At 35.5% G+C, this 24,115-nt stretch overlaps 1 long non-coding RNA gene across 1 annotated transcript in view; it reads left to right on the top strand.

Annotated features, from left to right (window-relative positions):
• Window positions 1–24,115, top strand: part of LOC116154359 (uncharacterized) — a 305,717-nt gene that overhangs the window by 21,269 nt on the left and 260,333 nt on the right. Inside the window, exons 3-4 of the long non-coding RNA XR_004138226.2 lie at window positions 18,434–18,557; window positions 20,034–20,141. This is a non-coding gene — a long non-coding RNA (uncharacterized LOC116154359). The remainder of the gene's footprint in view (window positions 1–18,433; window positions 18,558–20,033; window positions 20,142–24,115) is intronic.

Below are 24,115 nucleotides of genomic sequence, written 5' to 3'. Positions count from 1 at the left end.
TCCCCAAATCCTCAGTAAAGTTTTGGGAGTTCTGCTTTATAAGCTGAGAGAAGGGGCTGATTTCCTCAAGTGGGTTTTTATTAGTTTTTTATTGGTGCTAAGACTGATTAATATATGTTTAGTGGCTTAAAACAACCCATATTTATTATCTTACAGTTCTGGAAGTCAGAAGTCCAAAAATGGGTCCTACAGAGCTAGCATGAAAGTGTCAGCAGGGCTGATTCCTTGTGGAGGCTCCAGGGGAAAATGCATTCCTTGTTTTTTCTAGGTCCTAGAGGCTTCTCACGTTCTTTGGCTCAGGGCCCTTTCCTCCACCTTCCAAGCTGGCAGCATCCCATTTTCAAATCTCTCTGATCTCTGCTCCTGTGATCACCTCTTCTCTGACTTTTGACTCTCTTGCTTTCCTTTTTGCCTTATAAGAACCCTTGTGGTCACATTGGGCCCACCTACGTAATCCAGGTTCACCGCTCCTTCTCAAGATTCTTAATCACAACCGCACAACCTCTTTGGCCATGCACGGTAATATAGTCACATTTCCTGGGGGTTAGCGTGTAGACATTTTGCAGGGTCCATTACTCTGCCCTGTGGGGAAGAACAGAAAGCACAGGTAGAACAGTGTCATGATCTGTAAAATGCATCAACTCAGTGGAAGCAAAGGGAGGGGATCCCTGAGGATGTGCCTTTCATAGGTTTTTGAGCAGGGCAATAACATGATCATAATGTCTCTGCTTTAGGAAGATAATTTTATGATAGCGTGAAAGATGGACTGTAGCATCAAGATAAATAACAAAATAGTTCAGTAACAGTTCAAGAGAACAGTAAGTTTGTCACAAAGCAGTACGTGATTAATTACCTAGAGGATTCTAAAGGCAATAATTGCTATTGGAATTTTAAAACATATATTTGAATAATGATGATTAGTGAAACTAATAAGGCCAAGGACATGAATTTGACTTCTTTGTGGGTCAGACTGTTCTATGGGTGAGTTAAACAGTTAATCATGACCAGTCATCTTGCAACTGGGGGGTGGGAGAGGCATGCATGCATAAAGAAAATCAAGTAAGAGAGCAAGGAAAAGTAGTACTAACAAACATTTCATTTCTACTGAGAAAAATCCTAGTCTTTCTGTCCTTCTGATGGTAGGTCAATACTTTATATGTTAATGGTATTTTATTTATATAATTAGGAAAAGTAGGTTTCGTAAGATTCATACCTCTGTAAATATAAATACATTTAACTTTTTTGATCATAGACATACTTCTAAAGATATGCGTAAATAAAAGTTTTATAAATTCCCTAATATTTTAAATATATTTCTTACATGAGTTTTATGAAAAATCAGTATGCAATTTATTTCCCTGAAGAGAAAATTTATATGAGAATAAATGTAAAACGAAGTTTGCTCAATGAACGTAAATTTAGAGCAAATTAGGGAAGGCTGGTGGTTTAGTATAGACTATGGGCTTTGAAACAGAACAGTGGATCTGAGTCCTAGCTTTTGATTAGTTGTGTGGTTTTATGTAATTTAACTTCTCTGAGTCTCTGGTTCCATTTTATAAAATAGAGATAATAATGCCTATTTTTAGGACTGTTGTGAAGATTAGAGATTATGTGTGTATTGTGGGCAGATGGTATTTTTTATCAGCTATTATCCTGGTTCAAATATTCAACATCAGTAACCTGATCTAGCTGTCTCTGTAACAAGGACACACTTGCCATCGGGCCCAGGTGGATTAAGTTTAAAATATGATTTTAAACAATCCTATGATTGTCTTTTCTCTCACCACTTTGAAAATATTTTCTATCTATTTTCTGCCTTCCACTGTTGCTGTTGTCAGCTGTCTGTCCAGTGGTTTTGCCTTCATTGGTAACCCTGGCTGATAATGGTAAATCACAAATGTTCCATGGGTAGTGTGAGCAGTTACAAGTGTCGTGGTTTTAATGTGGTGAAAATGAACCAATTGCTCATAAAAGCACATAAAACTCTTGCTGATAGTAGAGAGATTTTTTTTCCTTTGAGACTTTGTAGAAAAACATGTAATGAACAAAATTCTCAATATTTACTGAAAATAGGTCCTCATCCTCCATCAACATAGTCCCTTATTCTCATGTAATTTTTTCCTAGGACTGACTATTTCTTGACACTGAGTTTTATATGTATGTACTGTCGTTCCCCGCCACCCCCCTGCCCCAGAATGTTAGTGGCTCTGTCTCACCAACTAACATTACTGTTTGGTGGCTTTGTTCAGAAGAAAATTGCTGAGTATATTAGTTTGCTAGGGCTGTCAAAATAAAATATTATGGGCTGGGTGGCTTAAACAGAAGAAATTTATTTTGTCAGTGTTCTAGAAGCTGGAGGTCCAAGAGCAAGGTGTCAGCGGCTGTTTCTCCTGAGGCTTCTCTCCTTGGCTTGCAGGTGGCCACCTTCTCTCTGTGTCTGCAGATGTGCACCCCTGGAGTTGGTTATTTTAAAAACCTGATAGCTAACATGTGTTCCCTAAGGAATTCTAAAGTCACCTATTCTGTGTTGCTGGGTAATTGCAGAGACAGAAGCTCTAGTTTCAGCTATTTTTTATTGTGGAAAAAAAAAACAACACAAAAAACCCCCAAAAAACTGCAACATAAAATTTACTTTTTTAACCATTTTTAAGTGTACAGTGTAGTATTGTTATCTATATGCATGTCATTGTACAAGAGACCTCTAGAAAATTTTTTATCTTGCAAAACTGAAACTCTGCCCCCATTGAACAACAATCCCCTTTCTCTCTCCCTACAGCCCCTGGCATCACAATTTTACTTTCTGTTTCTAAGAGTTTAACAGTTTTAGGTTATCCTCACATGAATGGATGCATGTGGTTTTTGTCCTCTGTGACAGGCTTATTTCACGTAGCATGGTGTACTGTAGGTTCATTTATGTGTAGCATAGGTTTTTTCCAAGGCTGAATAATTAATTTCAGTGTTTTTTTTTTAAAGACAACAATAAATTTTACCAAAATATTTTATCACCTTTACTTCAAATTTCTGTTTGTAATATCTTTTGAATTTGTCTTTCCTCATATGTAAGCCTCCAAAATTATTTTTAATGTAGGTCTTTATGTAGCAAATGCTGTTCAGCCACATAGGAAATAGTGTTTCTGTGTTTTCATAAAACTGAGGACTAGGCTTACTTTTGGATTTTCTTCCCTTCTTCCTTTCTCACTTCCTTCGGCCCTCCCACTCTTCCTTCCTTTCTTCATTGTATGTTCATTGAGTGCCAACCCTGCATTAGCCATTGTGGTAAGAACTGAGGACTCAAGAAAAATTCTATTGCAGCAAAACTTCCAAGGTCTTATAGATCTGAGAATATCTTAACATGCCTTAGCATTTTAATAGCTACGTAGAAAACTCTAGATTCTAAATTCTTGCTCCTTGATTCTTGGGAGACTCTTCTCCATTGTCTTCTTCCATCCAATGTTGCTATTGAAAAATCTGAAGTCAGTCTAATTCTTATTCCTTTATATAGTCTCTGTTCCTTCTCTTTGTCTTTGATGTTCATAAACATCACTCTGACGTGTCTCAATGTGGATTTTCCCTGTTTTCTTCAGCACTTCATGGGCCTTTTCAATCTGAAATATTTTTCACCTTAAAAAAATTCTGGAAAGTATAGGTTTATTATTTCTTCAAATGTTTCCTCCTAGTCAAAGGATTTGAGAAGCAGCCAAATAAACACTGAGAATCCATTTGATCCGTGCTCTTGAAATATTTTATTTAAATAGTTCAATTTTGTAGATTAGATTTCTTTTTCCCTGAATACAGTCATAAAATGTGATTCTGTAATGAATGATAATGGAACTGCTTTCTATTGGTTTTCAGAATCAACATACAGACAAAGAGTAAAAGAACAAATGATTGTTAAAGAATAAAATGCAAATTCTATAAACCTTGACAGTAGAATAACAGTATAGCTGACCGAGTTTTGGAGGCGGAAGAAGGAAAGAGAAGTAGAATGAGGTACAGAAGCACTAACATTTTTCACTTTATACCAAGGAGTTCTTTAATGGAAATTAAAGAACAGGATGTTTAAGCAGATTATTTAAAATTTTCAAGTAAACCTAATAAAATAATCATGTAATAAAGATTGAATGGGGAGGGGAAGGTACAGAAAGCATGATCTAATTTCTCATTTTTTTCTGGTAGAGAGAACAATTGATAAAAAGAAATAGAGGTGTAACTGTGTCAGCAATATTGTTATATGCTTATATAGATAACCTCTAGAAGATAACCTCCAATCTAGATAATCCTTATTTAGGAGACAACAAAAGTAATCGCTACAAGAACTAAAGCCAGAAATGTTATTAAAAAATTGTTGTCTATTGGCAACGAAATTGGGCGTGGGAGGCAGGAAAAAGGACTTGTTTTCATTTTAAACCCCACTATATTTTTGAAATTTTTGTTTCTTTTACTCTTATAATAAGAACAAAATTTAAAACTTTTTTTACCTAGAAAGGAATGTCTGTCATTCTGGGGAAAGATAAACATTATCTTTAGAACACTTGCTGCATTGTATTTTTATACTCACATTTTTTAAACAAAATAGTATCTTATTGTCTTCGGATTACCCCATCTCCTGGTCATGACAGAAGGTCTATTACTATTTTTAAAAAATGAATGCTAGAATTCATTTTCTCAATTAAGTTAGGGATTTATGGACATTTGTTCTTTCTGTCCAACTTACGGTTCTTAATTTAAATTTTCCATCTGAATTGTCCTGGACTGTTACCATGGGGACAGTTATAGGAGTTCAAAAATAAGATTTAATAGATCTTTGTATTTTGAACCCTCCAATAATAGTAGTGAGGATTTACTTTCAAGTGCCTTCTGTTAGGGTACTGACTTATACTTGGCTTCGTTTGCAATTTATCTTTTTTCATAGTTGCTATTCAGTGCATTTATTTCTCGTAACAGCACTCATCTAGACATATTTAAAACTAATTGCCTGAGTCTGTAGGCAAACCGTTTTTCTATTCTATTTGTCCTTGTTCCAATGAATGAATGTTAGATTTGTTGTTTTTTAAGATAATCCGTAGTCAGCAGGTTAATGTGCTTAGGATACTACTGATCCATGTTTTCTTGGACTGATAAGAAAATAGAATAAATTTTTCAAATAAGAATTTTGTCATTAAAAGCTTAAGTAAGCTACATAAATAAAGAAAATAACACAGGATTGTAAAATTCAAATAACAAATCGTATGTATCCATAGTTATTTCCCCTTTAATCCTGGATTCCTTTTCTTATTGTCTCCTGATAGTGTTTACAGTGATTTATGTTCACTCTTATATTTAGGGCTAAGGCATTTAAATTAAATCACCAACAAAGAGAATACACCTTTGAAGAAGACCATTGCCATCATATCTCAAATCTCAAATTATCCTAGTGCTATTAGTCAAATTCACTCAAGTCTTTGAGTGTCAAAAGCCTACTCTGTGTCCGGTATTGTACAAAGTGTTATGGAGAATGAAAAAGAAATAGCAGTTCCTGTCCTTGAAATGTTAGCCATTTAGTTGGAGAGATGGAATTTAGACAAATGAAAGAAATGTAAGGTAAGAACTTGTAATACAATACCTATCCTTCAGTGTTGCACATATAAATATTCAAACAATTCAGAAATGGCAAATATGAAGGAGAGCACGGTAGTAAAACCTAGTAATGGGAATAATGTTTTTATTCCAGGTTTAAAGGGATTTTAAAATTTGGATGAAATATTGACAAAGGAAATGGGCATCCAAGAGAAAATAAGACTCTGGACATTTGGAAAGAGCATGGCTTATTTGCTCATTAGAGTACACAGTGGTGTAGGGGAAATGGAATTGTGTGATTAACAGCCCTCCCTTCCCCAATTTTTTGTGCTGAAAAACCCATTGACACTACTTCTGTGTGATTCACCCAAATGATGGTTTTGGGTGGTTATAGGTTCCCTTAAGTTTCCTTTCTGTGATCCCTGCTCTTTCAATAAAGTCATGGCACAAATTCTAATTTGCCGTGCAACTAGGGTTGATCGTGTGCTATGGGAAATTAAAGAGAAGTACCTGATCAACCTTTACGGTAGGTAGACATGGAATGGGCCCAGCTCTTTCTTTGAGGCCAGATGATGATAGTGGAGGCAGCCACCACATGAGGGCAGTTATGATCAATGGTAAAGCAATTGTAGGTGGGTCATCAGCATCAAAGTAGCAGTGCTGGTCTGAGGAGGAAGCTATTGATAGGACATGAGAGCACACGGGAGGTAGCACACTGGTAAATTATCAGAAATCACTCGGGCACAGTTTAAAAGGGAGCTGGTTTCTAGCAATAAAACTAGCAGAAGCTCATTCCAGCATATTTAGGGCCACATTTGTGACCATCATTTATCATTGTACAGCTTGTCCTTGCATCCCTTTATGTATTTTTGCCACAGCAAATGGGAAAGCTAGCAGATGTTCCAAGTCTCAATAAAATTCTGAGTAGTGGTAGGTGTTCTGAATCTAGGGATAGAAAATAGTAACTAGCTAGAATTAGTAGCTTTTTAAACATGGGGATGTTCTATCTATAAAATGAGAAGATTGAACAAAACAACTTCTAAACTTTTTTCTCATAAAAATTTATTAGTTAACCAATTACTGGGCCATAGATGTTTTCCATCCATCTTCCAGTGTCAAAGGAAAGATCATTGATTCACTCTGCCTGTCTGCCCCCCACTCCCAAACTCAACCTTAAAAATGTATTCACATAAAACTTTGGAAATTGTCAGTTGATTTAATTTTCTTGAACATGCTGATTGAGTTTATTTTTCTTAATCTGCATTTGAAAAAGACTAATACAAAGCAGGATCGGTATTTCAACTTCATTGTCCCCTGTGATGAGTCGGTACCTGAAAGCCATCACTTGGATGTTGGCTGTACTATTGAAAATAAATGAAAGAAAACAATCTGTTTTTTCCATATAAAGGAAACACATATTTATTGTAGAAAACATTATAAAATAAAGTATAAAGGAGACAAAATTATCCACAATCTAAAAAAAAATTATCCAGAATCCTATGTCTTATAAATGATGAGATAACATTTTCTGCCTTACAGTGCTGATGGTTTCCTATGCTAAATGTATCTGTGACTACATGTATAATTATTTCTTTAGTTTAACTACACAAAAGGAAATATGAGTCCAAAAATATGAACACAGTTAAAACTGTAGAATAAAGAACATCAAAATTTCCTTCCAGAAAAGTTTTACCAGTTTACTCTCTTACAAAAGTATGAGTGTTTAACCTCACATTTTCTTGCAAGTATGGAACAAGTCATTTGTCATTTTGATAGGTGAAAATGTTATTTTATTGTAATTGTATTCTGTACTTCTTTGGCTATAGCTTTATGTGTTTTGCCTATTTTTAAAAAGTGGACTTTTTTATTAAGTTTTGAGAATTCTTTATATATTCTGAATGCAGTTCCCTTATCAAATATGTGATATGCAAATATTTCCTCAGTTTTTAGCTTTTCTTTTCATTCTCTTAACAGTATTTTTTGAAGAGCTTTATTATTATACTAATATTTGATGCCTTTGTATCACTTTGGTTAAAATTAAAAGGAGAAAGAGAAAGAGAGAGGAGAAGAGAGAAGAAAGATGGAAGAGAGGAAAACTGGTTGCTTTAGTTTGAGTTATGTGCCCAGATGTTGGCTAGGGAAAGATGACACTTTGATGTTTTCACTGAGACTGCATATAATGCGTGTCCATCAGAAGGAACAAGGAAAGGGTTGCAGTTGTTATGTGATTTCATTTGATGAAAGGTATGGGCCCTTTTGGTAGAAAATGCAATGCATGATATATTTTGTAAACTTAAGACTCTGAATTGCACAGGAAACCAGAATGATTTAGAAAAGCAGAGAAACTGCTAAATTAAAAACTTTCCCGATGGTCTTTTTCTTCAAATCTCTTAGAATTTCCCTGTTGATGATCAGATCATAGCTGCCTACCTAAATTGAATTTTGGCTTTCTAGTATTTTTTTGTTTTAATCAAACCCAGATTGAAGACCACCCTGTGGTCCAAAGTTCTTTCTGGGCAAAAATTCTACTGATATTGGCAGAATTACTGGGGATCAACTCATTTGGTTCCAATTTAATAATATCCTAAGTTTTCATAATATCCCTTAAAAACAGAAACTAAGAAAGACAAGTCAAGAATTGAAAGTCAAGTAGACAAAGAATATTAGTTATACCTTATACTTGTCTTTGTAACTCTCCAATTCACCTAAAGAAATCAGTGAGTGAGGATATAGATTTGTTCAGGACCTTAAACCCAAATAAATATGTTATCTCTTGCTTCCTTGTGATACCAAATACCAAAATTACTTTATCTTCAACATTGTAAACATGTTCTGTTTTTCTTTAGATCAGAAAAATCTCTGCTCCCCTTACCCACCCACACCCCACCCACAAACACTGGAAGTTCAGGAGTTATGCCTTGAGGGTTTTCTGAAGTACCCTTATATTTTTCACAGCTTCTTAGCTAGGACCTTCAGTACTGTGAATTTTTCTTACCTGATATGTGGCTGACCTTTTGCTATGTTTTCAAGATGAGATGGGCTTAAAAATTGGCTTTTATTTACGTAGTATTTTAACTAACAGGGTTATATCATTGCAAAGAAAAATTACAATTTTCTTAGAATGGAGTCCATTATCCAGGACACAATTTATCCTAAGGAGAGTAAATTCTTCACACTTGATAGATTACAAACCATTTAAAACTTACCTATACAGATTACTAGAGACAATTAACAGGTTTTCTGGTTCTCACCAACCACTGCCAGCAACGGGTTCCCAACTTTTTAAAAATAATCACATCTCTACATGACTTGCTTAGTCTTTGGTAACTGAAACTCTTTCCTGAGAATCTACGTATTAGCAGTCATTTTGTGACTTAAAATGACCTCTCCAAGGTCTCAGACTCTGGGTCTTCCTAACTGCAAACCTTTCTCCCTGTTCGTACATGAAGGCCCTTAGTGTTCTGATGCAAACCCAGGGGAATCATCCCAGACCAGGTGTTTACTTCAGCCTTTCCCTAGACCCACATCTCCTCGTCTAAGCAATGGCAGCCAAACAAGGGGAGCAGTATACTGACTTGGTTTTAGCATCTTCCTTAAACTTGATGGTATCTCATGCTGTGTAATCTTTACTACTTATTGAAAATAAATGACATTATTCAGCAAGCAGGCTTACTTCCCAAGAAATTTTATCACTTTCTTCTTCACACACTGTATCCAACATTGTAGTATTTTAAATTCTGCCAATCTTCTTTATTACCCAAAGAAAGAGAATCCCATGGCTGTCTAACTTCTGTTTAGGAGCTGACTATTCCTTTAACAGACTTATTATAAATGTCCCCAGAAATTTCTGGTTTAGTATTGTTTGTTAACGGATCATCTCTTAATTCTGAAACTAGGACATATTAGGCAAGATATCCCATGACAGATCTCAGTTCACTCCTAGGACATGATCCTTTATCAGAAATAAATTTAACCCAGAGGGTCAAGTTTTTTGTACTCACCAGAGTTTGCCAATGGACAAGAGACAAGAATTAATAGATACACTCATAGCAGGTAGGCCACTGGAGAAGTCCATGATTTTGAAATGCTTTGGAAACAAAGGAGATTTTTATTTTTTAATTATGGTTATGTATGTATATAGACACACACATATATCTTAGTCTTTTGGGGCTGCTATAACAAAAATACCATAGGTTGGGTGGCTTAAACAGCAAACATTTATTTCTCACAGTTTGGGAGGCTGTGAAGTCCAAGATCAAGTTGCCTACAACCATCACTATGATCTATTTCCAGAACTTTTTCATCATCCCAAACAGAATCCCTGTCCCATTAAACAGTAACTCCTCATTGACCCCTCTCCTCAGCCCTGGTAACCTCTATTCTGCTTTCTGTCTCTACGAAGTTTCCTGTTCTAGGTACCTCATGTAAGCAGAATCATACAATGTTTTTTCTTTTATGTCTGACTTACCTCACATAGCATAATATAACATTAATGTAAGTATGTTAATATAAACGTAAAGTATTTTCCACAGTGGCTGCAACATTTTACATTCCTGCTAGTAATGCATGAGGGTTCCAATTTCTTCATATCCTTGCTAACCCTTGTTACTTTCCATATTTTTAATAGCCATCCTTAAAGTGTGAAGTAGTAACAATGAAAGTTTTACCTTAGCAGTTAACTCAGGTAAAAACAGAAACAACTTTTAAATGTTGTAGTACATCCTAAGGAGTTGGCTGTCATAAAGGTTGAAGCCATGCAACAACAGATAGCAGGGAGGCCAAAAAAAAGCCTAGATAATAAATATGGCAGGCAGGCCTCACTAAGGTTCTGGCTCTATTGAGAGTCCTAGAAGCCAGTTCTTTTGAGAGATTGAAGGAAGCTATTACAGAATGCCAGGGATTAGCTCCAAAATATGAAGTTATTGGAAAAATTCCAGTTGTAAATTGCATGAAGATAATCTCTGACACTTCAGAGTGGGTACTGGGTGACAGTAGAGGACTTTAACTAGAACCTTGCCAAACATTTCAAATGAAATTACCTACCATAAGAAGGACAAATTGACCACTATAGTCAATCCACATTGTTGGGGAAATTTTTACTAAGATTACTGAGGAATCTTTGGTATGTCTGTGTGTGTAAAGACAGGACATGGACAAGAGCCCAAGCTTCTAGGTCCCTGTGAACATTTTTAAAGGAGTTCAAATGACTACCTCCTTTATGGGTTTTTAATACGTCCTTCTGATCATTGTTTGCTTATTCTTAGAGTCGACTGAAACATTTCCTTCCTGGAGAGCTATGGTTCTGACAATAGCAAACACATTGTTGATTTTATGTTCACAAATTGGGGAATTCCAGTCTATTTATCCAGTGATAGGGGCACTCACTTTACTGAGACTATTAGAAATTTTGTAAAGCCTTGAACTTATTCACAAACTTCATTTTCTTATCTCCTCAAGCCTCAAAAAAAAAAAAAAAAGAAAAAGAAAAAAAGAGACCAAATTAATGATATTGTAAAAATGAAATTAGCAAACTTGTCTGACACTTTGGGACTTCCTCTGACTCAGGAGCCTGAGTTTCATACCTTCTGGTACTTGTAAATTGTCACCACATGAACTGGTTACAAATTACGCCATGAGATTGCTTCTCTGATTTTGGACTCTACTTCAGACATACATGGCAAATGACTGCAACGCATTCATGCTATATATTCAGTCTTATTGTAACAGGTTCAAGTTGTCTTTCCTTTACATCCTCCCAAGCAACTTTATATGGCCTAAAACCTGAAGATTTCCTCTTTAGGAAAGGACGCAAAAGTGGAAAAAAAAACTATTAGGAGGCATGTTGAAGAGAACTCCGTCAGATACGTCCAGCCACTATAACAGCAGTTACACTCTAGGGTGTAGATCCCTGGATTTGTGTCTTCCAGTTAAAAGGACACAAGATTTCTCTTGTGCCCTCTGTATTCATTATCTGTTGCTGAGGAATAAATTATTCAACAAATTATCCCCAAATTTGGTGACTTAAAACAGTAAATGTTTATTATTCCACATAATTTCTGAGAGTCTGAAATATAATGTCTAAAAATGACATCGTTGGGGATTTTGAGTCAGGGTCTCTCATGAGGTTACAGTCAAGCTATTGGCTGGGGCTCCAATCACCTGAGGTCTTGGCTGGGCTAGACAATCCATTTTCAAGATTATTCACATGACTGTTGTCTGGGAGCCCTCAGTATCTCATCAATGGACTGCTCCATAGGGCTGCACAAGACATAGCAACTGGCTTTCTCCACAGCAAAAATGATCAGAGACAAGAGACATAGAGAGGGAGAGAGAGAAGGAAGAAGAGAGAGAGAACACAACAAAGAAGGAAGCCAAAGTGTTTTATTATTTAATCTCGTGAGTGACATACCATCACTTCTGCCATATTCCATTGATCACACAGACCAACCTTTGGTACAGTGTGGAACTTAACAGGAGCGTGAATACCAGGGATGAATACCAAGAAGTGGTAGGCTACAATACTCTCTGACACCTGAAGTGCCATTCTAATGTCTATTGTAAAACTAAGATTTCTTAAGAATCCTTTAGAAGCAGATGGTCTTTGAAAGCAGACAGCTTCCACCTAAGAGTTTTGAATGAAGAAGAAGGCTATGTAGAATAGATAAACAAGATTACACTGTATAGCACAGGGAAATATATACAAGATCTTACGGTAGCTCACAGAGAAAAAAATGTGACAATGAATATATATATATTCACGTATAATTGAAAAATTGTGCTCTACCCTGGAATTTGACACAACATTGTAAAATGATTATAAATCAATAAAAAAATGTTAAAGGAAAAAAGAAGAAGAAGAAGGCTGCATGGCATGGGCAGCTTCTCCTCCGTACCTGTGGAACAGATTCTAGAGGACTGGAGCCACAGATTATCATTCTTTAATCTGTATGCTCTTGTTAGTTATTTCTTTAGCCATTTCCCCTTCTTTTCTGATTAAAATTCTGAATTTTAAAGAAACACACTTGTTATTTTTTATCCATGCTACTTGTGAGTTCTCTGTGATCAGTACTGCTTTCTACAATCCTATTCTGTCCTAAATATAAGTCCAATACTTGGATGCAATTTGTTCATCATTTGAATTTGGGTAAAACATGTAACTGAGCCAATGACTGAGTTTACAACCACTTTCTCTGAGTGTCAACTAGCTCCCTTTATTTCCATTTCCTTATAATGAAAAAATTTGGTTTCATCAATCATTTGACTCAATTGCTGATGTGTGGATTTGGTTGTTTTGGTTGTTTTTGTTTGTTTGTTTTTGTTTTGTTCTGTTTTGTTTTTGGTGGAGGATAGCACAGCAAGCGGATAACCAAAAACTAAAACACACTACCATGTCATACCTAGGACGATAGAAAGGGGGGGATTGTGTAATACCCAGGTATCACTTGTAGGAGCACACCTCTATGTAACTGAACTTGTACACAGGTAAGACTCAGCCAAAGAACCTGTGTAATTTATTTAACACCTGTCTCATGTTTACAGACCTTACAAACAAGGTTTACTGTATAGGAAATCTTTGAATTCCCTGTAAGACAGAACATTTCATCTGTTTTGTAACACCTTTACTATATATTCTCCCACTGAGTACCTAAATACCTTTGAATATTGCCAAAACTATAAAAAAGACTTGGCATCCACAAACAAGTCATTTGCCTAAGAACTTGTTATTGGGCAGCCCCCTACCACAGGTATTGAATTTGTGGCACAAAAGCCTATTGGCTACTACCGACAAATTGGATAGGTATTTGTTGCGTTAGTAAATTGATGCCTGTTTCAGGGTAGTCAGTAGTCTCTGATACCACTCAGGCTACGTTTTGGTCCACTAGTTAAACTCTCAGAAAAGGAGATAATTGTATAGATTATTTCAAGGAGGAGAAAAAAATAAACATCTGTTGAGATCTGAAACTTTAACTACTCAAGAAAGATTAGGGAAGGTTTTCTTCTTTTCTAAGACTCTTTATATCATTCTTTACTAGAGGTATAGATGATGAGGAAAATCTTAACTTGTCATTGTTCAGAGATTAAAGGGGAGTTAGATAATGTCAGAAATCCTTAGAACTCCTCTGTTCAAAAAATAAGAAGCCCCAGACATCATTGAGTTGCAGAGGTATTACAAGTACACTTTAGGAAAAGAATATTGCATTTACATTCCTATGGATATTTCTGAGACTCTTAATAACACTAAGAAGGTCCAGGAAACAAAGAAAATGATGAGATTAGGCCATTTGGCTAATATACCCATATCTAGCCTGAGTTTTTTAGTAGATGCAAGCTGTTCTTTTAGTTTAATTAGATCACCATTGGCTTTTGGCTTAGATATGGACTACAGAATCTGATCATAGTATATGTATGTGTGTATGTATAAATACGTAACCTTTTGAATCTTAAGTGCCTTTCATAGGCACTGTTCCATCAGATGATAATCTACCAAAAAGAACAAGAAAACTTGATGTGTGTAATTGTTGAAATGACCAACAACAGAACTCTGGTATATCAAGATGGCTCTACTAACATCTATTTAATCATTTCCCCGTATAATAACCATCTATACTCTAGGTCAGGCTGAAGAATGATCAAAAGGGAAAACTGAGAGGAAGACTGTCTGCTTCAGAAGGACTTCAGTGAGATTTTAGACCAATGATGTCAACCTTACTTGTTTGTTCCAAGAAGGTTTTACCTGGGAGAGATACAACAATAAACCAATAAACAACTTCACTCTTTGCTTCAGGAATTTGCTATAGATCAGTTTAATGGAGACAATAATCTGCTCGCCTGGGCAAACTGTTCACTTAACAAACAGGTGTTTACTTTCCAAATGTGTTTGCTATGTCTGCCAATCCTAAACTATTATGTCACAAATTATTATTAAATCCTAGTTAGTTTCATGACTTGAAAAACTCACCTTCAGCCACTTGCGCTCAAACTCGAAGTCTTATAAATATCTCACTCCTGACATTCTTCTTCTGAAACGTGGCTAATACTCTGTCGAGGTGGTATTCTGCCTTAGTGCAGTAAGTCCAAATGAGCTTGGTTTGGCTTGTTGGGTGATATTTTGGGGAGTTCAGCAAGATGTCATACAAGTACCTTTTGAAAAAGATAGGATTTCTGTTTCTCGTAAAGTTTTAGAGTTCATGGTTTTGTTGAGGAGATTACTGTAGGAGTGTAGAAAACTAACTTTTTAAAGATTGAAAGAAATTGTTATTGACTTCTAAAATTTTTTCCTTTTAAAATTTGCTTAAAAACTAAGTATATTATGGAAGTCTAATAAACCAGAACAGTTGGTCTGTGAGGGTTAATTAGTATTCTTTCAGAAGGTCAGAAGTTATTTCCATATATTAAAAAAGTTTTGAAATATGTAATTGAGGTGAAAAAAGAATCAATTGCTGCCTGCTCCTTCAATGGCAAACATTTCCAAATCAAAAGTAAGAAAAATATAGACAAGCTATTGTGGACAATGTGATGAGAGAGAGGTATTGAGAGTGAAATGAAAAGAACTTTAAAACATGAAGTAATGCAGGGCATTTAAAGTAAAGATAACATTTAGAATAAGGTTTGTTTGAGATAACATTTGTTAAAATTAGTCCTGTATCTATCAAATTGAGTATTGATTTTGTGTATTTATATATTGTGCTGACTAAAAGTGAAATGATGAAACTTAGAAATTTGGAAACTAGGATGGGGAGAAAAGAGGACAGTTGAGTGACTTAAATTTCAGTTAAAAATCACTGACTGCAAGTTATAAAAGGACTGTTTAGATTTCAAGGGAAAAATAAGAAAGTTAGCTATTTAAAATAATACTGTAACTGACTTTCTTTCAAAATAATATGGATTAGTTGCGCCATACTTTTTCTTATTTGAAGTAGGAGTTTTATAAGGTTATTCTTTTATTTTTACTTTGTCTATGTCAAGCCATTCCATATGTTGGAAAAGAAAACGATCCAAGGGAACTGTGATTGATTAAAGAAGCTTTATGACTAGTATTCTGGGTGTTATAGAAACTATAACATATTAACAAAACTTATTTATAAAAAGGAATGTAAATTTGGCCATTAACTGACTTAGTAGTGATTTTTTATTTTAGTGCAATTATGCTTATAGTTTTCCTAAAAGCTAATCATGTGCCACCACGACATACTCCTTTTACAAACACTGACTCTCAAAATATCTGTGTGAGATAGAGGGACAGAAATTATATTTCACTTTTAATGAAGTGATAATAATTGAAGTCAAGTAGATTGGACAGTATTATACACAGTAGAAGTGTTTTGCAAATCCCCCTGTGTATTTTCTTCATTGTTGATATATGTTACCAATGAGAATATTGTACAACCAGAAAACAAAACTCCCCTTTATAGATAAAACATTGTAAGGACTGTGAATAGAATCACAAATCAGTGGTCACATGCTGATAATATTTCTTCAGTAGAAACCATCTCTATTTCACACGATTATGGAGAATCACACTTTCCATGTTACAATGCTTAAGAATACTCGTGATAACCAGAGACCCAAGCTTCACTATGGCCAGCGTGAGAAAGCATACCTTCCCACAACACACTCAAGAGTCCTTCTTTGAACCTCTCAGACCAGTACATGCCATTTACTGATTGGCTTAGGCCTGGATAATTTGGACCAGTGACTGTGGAAAGAAAGATGGAGTTGCCCAAACTGCCTGCGGTCTGATTCCTTCCTCGAACTGGGGTTGTTATCTTCTGACCTATGTGGTGGCAAGAATGGATATTGGAAAGACAACTGCAGTGTAATACTGCCTGTCTCCAAACTTATGGTTTTGCTGCCTCTCTGGAATTCAATAGATTCTTCCCTTCTTTCTGCTTATTGAAATATTTCTCATCTTGTAAGCATAAGGTAAAGATGTACCTTCTTACTACAAGATACTGTCTTTAACTTCTCTGTTAGATGTTTATTTTATACCACATGATGCTATGGCTGGATTATATTCTACTATTTGGAGTTGATCAGATTTTTTTTTAATGGTTTGGGAGTATGAATCAATAACAAAATGTACCCTTATTTATCAGTCTGGATTTCTTCACACGGGTCCCTTTTGTCTTGAAAGTCAGATTGTATACTCTTACTGGCAGGGATTTTACCCTTTATTTCTCTTGTACCTCACAGAATTGGGTTCAGGGTATAAACAGCAGATTATTATTGCCTAATTCTTAATGATCCAAAACATAACATTGCTTATTATCATTATGTTCTTGGCCATTAACATTTTAAAACTTATTTTTAGAGGTTATATTTGCCTTTATCTTAAAATGCTATCAATTGTAGTAATTAAAAAAAAAAAACCCAACCTTAAAAATTTCTATTTAATCCCACAGTAGTTTTAGCTTCTTGTGTTTCATGTCAAGTAAATACATGTTATAGAGGAAGGAAGGCTATATACAGAAATTATTTTAAACTGGAGATTCTCAGCCATGGGAGAACTGTTACTCAAACTCCCTTGAGTGCTTAATAATTATTTGGTCCTATTACCCTCTAGTTCATGTTTGCTTATTCATTGGAAAATTAAAATAAATGCCCTAATTATCATAATGGTTTTATCATGTATCAATCTTCTTTGTAACTCCTCTGAGAAAGAGTGGTCAATGAGGCATTCTACATAGGAAGGTTAGGGGTTTCATGACTTTAATCTGCATATCAAACTCGTAATTCCAAATGCTAATAGTTTTCTCAGGCTCCTTCTAATAGCTGCATTGTTTTATTTATTCTGCTTAATGCAATTTCTAAATAAATTATGAATTACCATCAGCCTTCTCTAAAATACGATTATTTGAATCATAGAAAAATGATTGATATGCTGTAAATTATATAGTTCTTAAGACTGTGGATCCTGGAGCCCCACAGTCTGTGCTTAATTCTTAACTGAATGACCTTAAATACTAGTTGAATGACATTGGACAAGTTACTAAACTTCTCTGTGCCTCAATTTTCTCATTTGTAAAATGGTGATTCTAGTAGTATCTGGATTGTAGGATCCTTATGAGGGTTTGGTTTAATTTCACTTCTGTGTATGGGTTGTATACAAAATGTCTTCATAGAATTACAGAATTAGAGATGGTAAAATCAGTTTATTTTATGGAAAGAAGACTACTCTTAGATACCACTTAAATTAGTATATGTAAAATGTCTAATTTATTATATGTACACCAGGGCATCTTTTTAGAACCCAAAGGAGCAAATGCAACTGTCAGCCACTTGGTGTGGAAGTGGAATCAGGACAGTAGCAGAAATCAAGACAGTATCTCTTTTTTTTTTTTCTCTTCCTGTCTCGTAAGCTATCAGGGCTCTCTGCTAAGATTTCTGTGTCTGTCTGCTTCATGATTCTCTGTTAGTAGATAGAGTTCCTCTGCTCCATTTGCTTATGACTAACATAGATCCCCCCACCTTGGTGTTGCATCCTGTATCAGGTCAAGTGCCCAGCAGAGATTGAGTTCTTGAGTCCTTGAACTTAGTTTTGGAAGAAATTCCAGTTGGTTCAGCTCAAGTCAGGTAACCATCCTCATCCTGTCAGCTAGACCGAGCAGAGGGGTCAGATGACCGCCTGCCCATTCAGTAGGGGTTGTGGGGCCCGTACTCCATAGAATATTCACTTGACAGGGACATTGATTAGTATGTACCTGGTAGATCTGTTTTGGAGATGGGCTTGAAAATTTAACAGAAGCACTGTAAAATCAAAGCAGAGAATATCAATTAAGCAATCTTCTAATCAATTTATTTTTAAAGTTTGGAAGACATACATTTCTGCTGATGACAATTTGTAATGACAAATTTTTTTTTTCTCAAATCATTACAGAAACTTTGAACATAAATTTGATTATGCTTTTACCATCATGATTATGACCTTAAACTAATCTTGTGTTTCACTCTGGAGAGCTTTACAAAGTGATGCACTTGGAAAATATTTCATCCAACTCTGGGTGAGTAGGAACTTTGAAAAATGCCATAACAAAATGCAAAAATGCCATAGGTAGTTTAAGTAGATACTATCAATTGCCTAAATGGGGGTTAGCCAACACTCTGAAAAGGAAATAAATTCAAGACAATGTGAATATGCTAAAATTTACCCCTGCTTCTCTTTGTGGTCTGGAACAAGATATCATGGCATTAGGATAGGAATTTCCTTGGAAATGTGAGAGTCCAGCAGTGAAATAGAGGAGTTGAAGGAATAGAGGGGGAAAACGTAAAGGATAATAAATAATAATAATCTACTTTTATGTATAGGTAGGTAGGTAGGTGGGTAGGTAGGTAGGTAAGTAGGTAGGTAGATAGATCAATCTACTGATTCTGTTTTTTTCTGGAGAAGCCTGACTGATACATAGCCTCCTTGTTCTTGACTCCGGTGGCAGCCCAGTAGTGGGCATATGAGCCTCTGCCAGTTAGCAAATGTCCAGGCAGTGAATGAGATGCTAGACACAGGAAAAAGCACTTTCAGCAGCCTGTTCCTTCTGTTATCTAATTTGATTTTCACAGTGAGTATTGAGCTGGATGGCATTATTTTCTTTACTTTGCAAATGAGTAAGTGAATTCTCAGAAGTTGAGGAACCAACTCCAGTCCTTACATACAGTTAAAGGTTGATTCTGGAACAGAGCCCTTTCTTTCGATCTATTTTGAGATTTAAGACTCGATTGTTTATACCGGATTATAAAACTTAAAATCTATTTGCTGCTGGAATCAATGAGCCTGTATATTTCCTCAGTATTTAAGATTTCAACAAATACAAGAAAAGTCAAATCTGAATAAGTGATTTAATATTTAGTTTTTTTTATTTTTAAAAGACTTTTTTAAAAAGTTGCTAGGAAGAAAAAAAATAACCTAATTCAATACCCATTTCTATATGCTTCCTTTTCAGAGCTTTGACAGAGCTGTCTTTTTCATTGTGACATAAACACTCTCTCCACAGTTACTAAGAAATTAAGAAAACCTCATTTATTTTTCCAGGGTCCATTAACAAGTCCACATTTTATTTGTCTTCCATCTTCATTTTCAGCTGTGCTTTGCTAATAAGAAAAAGCTAACTTTTTTTTCTAGCAATCAAAATCCATTCACAATACCGATTTCCAATTATTTAAAGAATGAATTGCATTTTGCAATTTTGGCTGGTTTAAAAAGTGGATTCAGTAAATATCTTGCCTGGAAAAAGAGATAATAGGTTCATCATGGATATTGTCCCTTAAGTCGGAGTTACACAACAGTAGTTTGTTTAATCCTTTCCTTTCCCTTGCCCCTGGTAATAACATTTCATTAACATTTTAAACTCCATGGAAAAAAAATATATTTCAGTTTAGAGCTTTAATAACCTACCTAGGATATGTTTTACATGAGCCTGCATTTCTTTTTTAAAAAAAGAAGCCTCGAACAGGTTCTAATATTAGTTTTAATTTTGAATTCTCAGCAGTGTCTGTTGACCCGATGAAACTTTCAATACTGAGTTTGAGCCATATTTATGCTGTGAAGAAAGACCAAACCCTAACTGCATGGACTCAGGGTACAAATGAAGCAGGTTTGTATGTCCGGTTTTACCCTGTTTATGCAATGAAGGAATATCCTTCAAACACAATCTTGATCACTGGCACTCCTCAAACCACCCATATTTGCCATGTAATACTTCCATTTCTTCTCTGCTGGATAAGGAGGATGGATACCTCTGTTATATACAGGCTTACTGGGCATCAGTCCTCTGGAATTTGGTATTTAAAAAAATATAAACTAATGATCTTCTAGAAATCTTTTTGGAGAGTTACTAATTTTCTTTACAATTAGCTTTAAAAATGAAAGTATTAACTGAATGTATGAAATAGCTAAATTAAACATCAACAAACATGCTTTTAGCTCTGCCCCCTTGATGATGACAGCTGCCTTACCGTTTGTCCCACTGCCTTCTCCCTTCCTTCTCCTTTTTCCTCTTCCCACTTCTCTTTATGCCAGGTGATTCAGTCTTTACTCAATACCCGGTTTTGTAAGTAGGCTTTGCTTCCCTGGGTATTTCCCCTTCCCCTGCAGTTTCTCTGACTGTTGTTAGCTTTCTCTTTCTGCTCCAACTTTTCTCACCTTTGTTCTTGATATTAAATGACTCACGGACCCCTGTGATGCTGTGTCCATTGTTGCTTCTTCTCTCCGTGCCTACCCATGCAGGGCCACCTGCCCAGGCTCCCCCCCATGCCTTGTGGGCTGCACAGGCTTTCCCTGAGCTCTCTGATTTCCCCTCTGTGCTGCTTATCTGAGCCCAAACATCACATGCTTTGGGGTCACTTGGCCCATAGGGAAAGAGATCGTATCACCTGTTTCATAAAAGGGGTGTTTTTATTTAGATTTTCTACCACTGCTTCACGTTCCCTCTGTGGTTTCAGTAGAGATGTGTACCAGTCAGCAGATGTCCTGCTTTGGACACTAGTCCAGTCATTGCATTACCATTTAGCCATATATACCTCCCTCTTCTTGTCTGAATGACAGGTAGAACAATTTTCTTCCTTTAAAAAACTAAAGATTTTGTAGAGAAGTGGGCTGGCAAGAAACTCCCTTGAACCAAAAGATTATTCTAAAATGCTTTCTGGTCTTCTTCTTATAGTGACATCATTGTAGCTATGAAGCAGGATTAAGGGGTTATCTTCCAGAACTTTTAAATTCTTAATTACTTACTGCCCACCTCATGCAAGTTGCTTAAGACCTGGAATTATTGAGGGCTTACGGTAAGATTTCATGTGTGTGAAATTGAAACAAACTTTAAATGAAAGCTTCAATGATCAGTAAAGGGCATAAGGCGCATGATTCATTCATTCAGTAAATATTTATTAAGGAGTTTTTTTTTTTTTTAACTTTATGGTTTTTTTAAACTTACTCTTTTTTATATGATTCTTTTTTTAAATTTATTTTTCCTGATATTTTATTTTATTTTAGGTTGGGGGAGGTAATTAAGTTGTTACTTATTTATTCATCTATCAGAAATACCGGGGATGGAACCCAGGACCTCCTGCATGCTAAACACACGCTCTACTGCTGAGCTATACCCTCCCCCCAATTAAGGAGTTTTTACTGTACCATTTTAGATGCTGAATAAAATAAACTCTTTGTATTCAGGTAGCTTATATGCTAGTCAGAGGGGGCAGGCAATAAATAAGTTAGTATATAATGTAATGTCAAGTGGTGAAAATGTGTGATAGGAAGAAGAAATTAAGATTTAGTCTTAATCAAACCAAATAATATATTGAAGTCAGAATTTCTTTTTTTAACCTGGCCACCTAATACAGCCTCTGTAGTCTTCTCCTAAAACATAAACACTGTTTTGTCATCTGATTTGTAATGAGATTTTAGAGCATAAACTTTGTGCTAAAATATAACACGCAGAGGAGGAGTGCCTAAATCATAAGTGCACAGCTCAGTGGACTTTTTTCATGAGCAGTTACACTACTACTACTCAGATCAAGAAACAGAGTATTATGAACAGCCGAGAATCCTCCCTTACACTCTTTCCAGTCCCTACCATCCCTCCCAAAGGTAACTGCTATCCTGACATCTGTGCTACCAGCTAATCCTGTGTATGTTTAAACTTTAAATAAATGAAGCTGCACAGTCCGTTTTCCCTTGTATTTGCTTTCTTTCCTTCACTGAGATTATCAATGTTGTGTGTATTTTATTCCTGTTACTGTGTAACTATTACTATTACAGTATTTCATTCTATCCACATTTAATATTGCCTTATCTGAATATACTATAATTTATTGGTCAATTCTACTGTGAAAAGGCATTTTGTGGTTTCTTATTTTGGGGTGTTACAAATAGTGTTACAATGAACATGATTGTGAATGCCTTTTGATAAACATACTTTTGCATCTCTGCAGTGTGTATACATAGGAGTAGAAATGCTTAATCATAAGTTATGTACGTATTTAATGTTAGCATATATTGCCAAACAGTGGTTACACCAATTTCCATTTTTTAAAAGAGTTTGAGTTATTCACAATCTCATGAACACTTGGTGCTATCCTTTTTAAATATTAGCCATCATTGTGCTATTTCACTGTAGTTTTCCTTTGAATTTCCATGATGTGTAGTGCTTTTGATACATATTTATGTTTATTGTCCACTTGATATCATCTTATGAGGTGCTTGTGTAAGTCTTTTGTTCATTTTTTTAAAAATTGGGTTGTCTGTTTTTTTCTAACTGATTTGAAGGAGCTGTTATATTTTCTAGATACAAATCCTTTGTTGAATATATGAATTGAAAATACTTTCTTTCACTCTATGACTTACCTTTTTCACTCTCTCAAAGGTGTATTGGAAAAAGCAGAAGTTCTTAATTTTAATATAGTCTAGTTGATTAAATTAATCTTTTATTTTATGGTTAGTGCCTTTGAGGTGCTTAAAAGTTTGTTTGGCCATCCTTAATATAGTTTCCTATGTTATCTTTAGAAGCTTTTAATTTTAAACTTTACATTTAAACCTAAAATACATCTGGAAAAGATTTTTTTAATGGTATGATATAAAGGTCAAGATTCTTTTTTTTCCCCTCAGGCAGGCATGCCACAGTTCAGTACCATTTATTAAAAATGATCCTTTCCTCGACACAGGTTCTTCGTCCCTCAAGTCCTGGCTTCCTTGATTTAGGCCTGAATTCAGAATTTTATCCCCCTAGCCTCTTGCAGCCATTCAAAGTGCTACTTATCAGCTGATATCTGCTTCTTTACTGACCATCCTTATGTTTCTTGCTCCAAAGTCCTACAAATTTGGAAAATAACTCAAAGGGAAAACTGGCACACAGGTGTCAAGCTAATTCTCATGAACATCTTGTTTCTTTGAGTGCTTGGCTCCTCAAGTCCTGGTGGCTCTGAAGCTCTCCAGTACCTCTAAAATCTTTTTAAAAAATTTTATCCAGCTTTTCCCGGTGTTTTTGGTGTGAGTTTTGGTCTGTTAGTAGTTACTTAGTCATAGCTAAAAGTGGAAGTTGTAATGGCATTTTCTTCTATATAAAGAATGCTCTACTGAAAAATGATTATTCATCTAGTGCTTTAAAAACACCAGAGTAACATCTTAATTAAACCTTAGACCAAAGCAGCCTAAGAAAGACTGAGATATTAGGCGAAGGATTGAGTACTGCAGGTCATAATTCATCAACAAGTAACGAGGGACATGAGATTACCATTATTGTACTAATATTAGAATGTTAGACTGTGATCAAACAGAACATTAATGAAAAGAGGCTGAATAGGTTGGTAATAATCCAGTGAGATTTAACAGCCACTTTCTCAATGCCTTGTGTAGGAGACACTCAGTTTCCTGCTCTTGAACGAGAGCAACCATGGTGTACCTTATCCTACTTCACCTGTTTCCAATGAGAAAAATCACAGCTCTTTCGGTAGCAAGTTCTCACGGGAGTGCTTGCTTGTACTCTGCTGCCTCTGCAAAAAAAAAAAAAAAAAAAAAAGAGAAAGCATGTACTGCAGAGTGTCCTGACACCAGTTTTAGCAACAGGCTTCTTCA

The sequence above is a fragment of the Camelus dromedarius genome, chromosome 6, assembly GCF_036321535.1.
Source record: "Camelus dromedarius isolate mCamDro1 chromosome 6, mCamDro1.pat, whole genome shotgun sequence".
NCBI classification, from domain to species: domain Eukaryota; kingdom Metazoa; phylum Chordata; class Mammalia; order Artiodactyla; family Camelidae; genus Camelus; species Camelus dromedarius.
Note: the sequence above shows the minus strand (reverse complement) of the source record. Positions and strands in the feature narration are given on the sequence as shown.